The sequence below is a fragment of the Suricata suricatta genome, chromosome 5 (assembly GCF_006229205.1).
Source record: "Suricata suricatta isolate VVHF042 chromosome 5, meerkat_22Aug2017_6uvM2_HiC, whole genome shotgun sequence".
Taxonomy (NCBI): domain Eukaryota; kingdom Metazoa; phylum Chordata; class Mammalia; order Carnivora; family Herpestidae; genus Suricata; species Suricata suricatta.
In genome coordinates, this window is record NC_043704.1 from 2,587,764 (window position 1) to 2,594,268 (window position 6,505).

Consider the following 6,505-nt stretch of genomic DNA (forward strand, 5'->3'; position numbering starts at 1 on the left):
GGTTTCCAGGAGGGGTGAGGGCTTGGGCGGCGCCCCAGCTCTCTCTCGACCCAGCCTTGCGTCCCTCCTCCGCGCCCCTCCTCCGCGCCCCTCCTCCGGGCCCCTCCTCCGCGCCCCTCCTCCCCGCCCCACCTCCGCGCCCCTTCGGTGTTAGGGGATGGGAACAGCAGGATCGCTCCCACTTCGGGGTGATGCTGTAAAGAATGCGGCAGCAGGTGCGCTTCTAGCCACGCAGGTCCGGGACACAGACACCGTTTCCTTAAAGACAGGCAGCCGCGCCACTGCCGGGTCACAGGACACAACGTAATCCCTGCTTTTCAAAAAGGTGGCTTAGGGAAGCCCCCGATGCCCCGCCAGCCCAGTGGAGCAATGCAATGGGCTACCCTCCCCTTCCTCGGCTCTCCCCACCCCCCGCCAAGTTTTTGTTAGTTTAGTAGGAAAAAAAAGTTTGTACGGCATTTCCTTGGTTACTCATGATGAAGATTATTTCTCCATAAAATTGTTCCTCCTTCTACTTTTCTTTTGTGGGCCGTTTGCCCACCCAAGGATACAATTTATAGACGGCCTGGTTGCACTTAGGCATTAAAACGCATGTCGGGAAACGTCTGACCTGCAGGGATCAGGCCGCCTTGCCCAGCGCAGCGCGGCGGAGACGCTTCCCAGCGCGTGGGGAGCGCGAGGCAGGATCACAACCTGCGCCAGCGCCCCAGGCGTGGTCGCCGAGGCACGAGCATGGGTCAACATGGTCAGAGCATCGTGCAGCTCGCCTTGTGCGCTCTTTGGGGACTGGCGTATTACTGCTTTAATGTCAGTTGGGGTTTTTAAGTATTTATTTATTTTTGGGAGAGTGCAAGCAGGGGAAGGGCAGAGAGAGGGGGTCAGAGGGTCCGAGGCAGGCTCTGTGCTGATCAGCTGTCAGCACAGAGCCTGAGGTGGGGCTCGAACTCACGGACCTCGAGATCACGACCTGAGCCGAAGTCTGATGCTCAACCCACTGAGCCACCCAGGCGCCCCAATCTCAGTTGGGTTTTTAGTTAAGCTTTTCTTTTGAGAGGATGTAGATTTACGTGCAATTTTAAGTGTGCCCTTTACCTCTCTTCTCCCCAGAGGCGACACCTTGCATGGTCTCTCACCCCAAGAGATGGTGACGTTGATACAGCCCAGATGCGCTCGATCCGTCCCCACCAGGATTCCTCAGCCCCCTTCTCCACTTACCCCGCACCCCCTCCTTAACTCTTGGCAAACACTCATCTGTTCTCCACTTCTACAATTTTGTCATTTTGAGAGTGTTCAGTACTGGGATCACAGAGCATGTGACCTTTGGAGCTGGATTTCTTCATTCGGCACCGTTCTCTGAAGACCCACCCAGGTCCCTGCACCTGCCAGAGGTGCGTTCCTTATTGCTCTGTAGAGTTCCAGGTGTGGACGGTCTGTTTACGTAGCCACCTATCAGAGGACATCTGGGTTGTTTCCGGTTTTTGGCTCCTTCAAATCAAGCTGCTATGAACGTTTGCTGGCTGGCCATTCCTTTGGCCCATGGAGGGAGCCTGAGCGGCGGGACAGAGCAAACGCCACGCTGCCTCCCTGTAGCCTCAGCAGATGTAATGTCCCAATACATAATTTAACAGGCTCTTTGGAGCCTGGAGACCATGTAATGGGCTACCAGGAAAGACTGTTTGGGCACAAGTTCCAGCAACCTTTAAAAAAATCCAAATGCTATCTCAGGAGCAAAGGATCTGGAAAGAGAATAGACATTGATTAATAGGAATAGCATCGTGTTCATCATTATTAAAAGGAATCCTAAACCAGTATTTGTGCTTAATTCAAGCATTTTTAAAATTCCCATGCGAACAGAGGTTCCGATAGGCCTGCTTATAGGGAAGAGAGCCCAGGGGCCCCTTCTTGCTCCCAAGCCCGAGGGTTGTCTGCAAAGGAGTGGGAGGGCTTGGCCCGTCCCGGCCTTCCTCCAGAAAGGAAACTTCCGTGCCTCGGCTCTTGTGAATATCGCTGCAGTGAGGATAGAGGTGCACGGACCTTTTCAAATTCGTGTTTTCATTTTCTTCGGGTGAACACCCAGCAGTGGATTTATTGGATCATATGGTCGTTCTGTTTTTTTAAGTTTATTTATTTTGAGAGAGAGCAAGTGAGGGAGGGGCAGAGAGAGAGAAGGAGCGAGAGAATCCCCAGCAGGCTCTGCACTGTCAGCACAGGGCCCAATGTGGGGCTCGAACTCATAGACTGTGAGATCATGACCTAAGCTGAAGTCAAGATCCGGATGGTTAACTGACTGAGCCACCCATGTACCCTGGTGTTTATATTTTTAATTTTCTAGGAACGTCCACACCGTTTTCCACAGGGAGGAGGATGGGGCAAATGGGGGAAGGCTTCCAGTTAAGGACTGAGTAAGCTGTGGAATAGAGGCACAGCGTAGGGAATGTGTCAACGACAGTGTGGTGGCGTGAATGGTGACGTGGTGACGGACGGCAGCTGCGCCTGTGGGGAGCACAGCACGGCAGATAGAAGTGTCCGATCACTGTGTTGTACGCCTGAAACTAAGGTAACGTTGTGTGTCAACTCTACTTTAGAGAGTACTTGTTAGGGGCACCGGGGTGGCTCAGTCGGTTAAGCACCCTGCTCCAGCTCAGGTCATGGTCTCACGGTTCGTGAGTTCCAGTCCCGCATCAGGCTCTGTACCGACAGCTCAGAGCCTGGAGCTGCTTCAGATTCTGTCTCCTTCTCTCTCTGCCTGTCCCCTGCTCATGTTCTGTCTCTCTTTGTCTCTCCAAACTAAATAAACATTAAGAAATTTAAAAAAAAAGATTCTTTTAGCCGTTTGAGTAGACGTGAAGTGACATGCCTTTGTCGCTTCAGTTTGCATCCCCTGATCTAATGGAGGCTGAGTGTCGCTTCATGGGACCACTGACCACTTCTCTTGTCCTTCCTCTCTGTTCTTTGTTCTTCCATCATTCCTTGCCTGCCTTCTTTTTAGATGAATCAAGTATTTTATGTTTTTCCATTTTATTTTCTCTATTGGCTCCTTAACAAATCCTTCCAGACTATTAGGTTTTTTTGTTCTTTTTTAAATGTTTTTAGTAGTTTTGCTCAGGGGCTGAATATAAGCATTCTTATGCCAACTTCTGTTGAGTCGATGTGGTGTTACTTCGATCTTTGCTCTTCGTTCCGGACCCTTCTCATCTCCTCCTTCTCACTTCCCGCCTGAAATTCTCCACTTCACACACAAAACGCAGGCACAGCCCGGAGCTGTTCCTGACCTGCCTCGCCCCGAGCGCCCTCCTTGTTGTGGCTCTTCCCCCCGCCCCCGTGTGAAAGCCATCACACGCAATTATTCTGTATGTTTTAACTAGTCTTTTTTTTTTAAGTTTATTTCTTTATTTTCGAGAGACAGAGAGAAAGTGCATGTGCGAGTGGGGGGAGGGGCAGAGGGACAGGAGGGAGAGAATTCCAAGCAGGCTGCATGCTGTCAGCACAAAGCCGGATGTGGGGCTCGAACCAACCATGAGATCGTGAGCCGAGCCGAAACCCAGAGTCGGACGCTTAGCTGACCGAGTCAGCCAGGTGCCCCTCTCTAGTTGTCTTTTAAGAGAATGGAAAGAAGGAAAAAGCACAATTTGTGTTTGACCATTTGTTAACCGTCCCCAGAGCTATCCTTCCTACACATCCAAGTTTTTGTCTTCTTCCTTTCACTCTGAACAGCCCTCGCCATTTCCTGTTGTACCTGCCTACTGGCCACAGATTCATGCAACTCAATCTGAAAATCTCTTTGCCCTCATTTTTAAAATTTTTTGAATGTTTTATTCTTGCGACAGAGACAGAGCATACGCGGGGAGGGGCAGAGAGAGAGGGAGACACAGAATCAGAAGCAGCTCCAGGCTCTGAGCTGTCAGCACAGAGCCCGACACGGGGCTCGAACCCACAAACGTGAGATCATGACTTGAGCCGAAGTCAGAGGCTTAACTGACTGAACCACCCAGGCGCCCCTGCCCTCATTTTTAAAGAATGCTTTTGGGGCACCGGGGTGGCTCAGTCGGTTAAGCGTCTGACTTCGGCTCAGGTCATGATCTCACGGATTGTGGGTTCCAGCCCCGTGTCGGGTTCTCTGATGTTGATGCAGAGCCTGCTTCAGACCCTCTGTCCCCCTCTTTCTCAGCCCATTCTCTACTCTCTCTCTCAAAATACATACGTACATACATACCTTAAAAAAAAGAATACTTTGCTGGACACAGAATTTTGGGTTGTTTTTTCCTTTAATTTGGCACTTTAAAGGTTTATACCATTAGTTTTGGTAGCCACTGTGTCTGATAAGAACTGAGTGGGAATTTTCATCATTGTTCCCCGGAGGCCAGTGTGTCCCTTGCTGCCTGCTTTTAAGATCCTCTGTTTTGGTTGTTAGCACTTTGACCCTGCTGGCCCTGTTCATCGGCTTCTTTGTACGTGTTCTCCTGAGGCCCTTCTGAGTTTCTTGACCAATAAGTTGAAGTTTTTCATCGAATTTGTGGATTTTTGGCCATTATTTTTTCAAATGAACTTTCTGTCGCATTCTGATGGTTTTCTCCTTGCGAGACTCCTACTACATGTGTGTTAGGGGACTTCATTCTGTCCCAGAGCTCTCTGATGCTCTATTTTATTTTCAGTCTTTTGTCTCTTTTTCAGATTGAATCATTCGTTTTGATTTGTCTTCAAGGTCACTGACTCTTTCTGCGATTTCCAACCTGCTGTTGAGGCAATACAGTGAAATTCTGAGTTCAGTTATTGTGCTTTTCAGTTCTAGACTTTTCATTTGTTTTCATACTTACTCTGTCTCTGTCTTTCCTCATTAAGAATATAATTTCCTTACGTTCTTTGAACATGTGAATTACAGCAGCTTTATAGTCTTAACCTGAGAACCTGCTATCTGGGCATCTAGGTGCAGGTTTCCATTGACTGTCTTTCATCTTGACTATGGTTTACACTTTCTGGTTTCCTGTGTCTAGTAACTTTTTAGTATATATTGGGCATTGGTAAATCGCAGGTTGTAGAGATTCTGGATCATCTTCCACAGAAGAGTCTTGACTTTTGTTCTTGCTAGCAGTTCACCTTGACTTTGGAGAGGCTTCGTTTTATGCTTTCTGTTAGGGTGGATCCAAGGAATGTCAACATGTTCCCAAGCCCCAGAACCCGGCAAGATTTAACATCCAAATGCTGTCTTGCAGATCATGTCAAGGCTTTGCATTAAACTGTGTTAAAGCACGTCTAGTGTAGGCCTTATTTTAGGGCAAGAGTTGGCCACCTAAGGCTCACAGACTACCTCTGGGCCATGCCCTGTTTTTTTATGGCCCCTGAGCTAAGAATGGTTTTTATATTTTTAAATCATTGTTTTTTAAAAATCCCAAAGTTAAATGTAAGACAGAAACTGTATGCGACCTGCAAAGCCTGAAATACTCCTCTGGGCCTTCACCGATACAGCTGGCTGACCCCTGGGCGCATGGTCCTCCATCCAGTGTCTCAGCTGAATGCCCTGGGCATTAATGAGGAATCAGTGAGGTCCCTCCCAAAGCCCGGCTTCACCTCTAGCCCTTGTGCCATACTTGACTCTGCCAAGGCCATGTTCTTGTGAGCCCTAAGGAACCCCACCCACACATGCCAGGCCCAGCCGAGGTCACGTGGACTCTGGCTCTGGGGCCTCCTTAGTTCCTTCTCCCGGGCTCTGCCTCACGGGCTCCAGCTGTCCGAAACTCGGATCTTTGCCTCCTCGCCCAGCGACAATGCCCATGCTGCGCTATGTACACACTCGGCAGCTCTGGGCACACTCAGACTACTTCACACATACACTTATTTTATTTCATTTGCAAAAGTCATCCCAAAACCACTTTCTTTACACAAGAAACTTACATGCATTCGAATAGAGTTTACATTTGTGGCATTTCCCAAACATGCCCATTCCGTGAGAGGCCCTATGTGGCTGGGCACGAGGGAGGGTTGGGGACACCAGCAAAAGGCACAGCCCCTAAGTCTAGCATTTTGCAGTATGGTGGAGGCAGGGGTGGAGGGGACCCGCTGTGGGAATTCAGAAAGAGGCAGTTCCTTCCAGCCACCTGGGAGGGGGTGGAGACGGCTGCCTGCCTCCCAGGAGAGCCAGGAACGCAGTGCTGCGGGGCTCGGGCTTTGGGTGAAGGTGAATCACCTGCTCTGTTCAGGCGCCAACACGACTTCCTAAAACCAGTTTAGCAAGAAAACACAGGAGGGCAGTTTCACAAGGAGTAACCGCCAATCGCCCCAGGGCGGGAGTTCATCTGCCGTCTCCACGGCGTCCCCTGAGGCACTGGGTGGGTGTCAGGTAAAAAGAGCGAGGTTATTATGGGCAACGGACCGCACAGGTGAGCAAGTGCCTCACCAGTGCCCACGTGCCCCACGTTAGTGACCCCAGGGTCGTCCCAGTGCCCACATGACGTCAGTGCCCCGCAGGGTCACGCCAGTGTCCAGTGACCCCCGGGGTCATTTGTGTCCA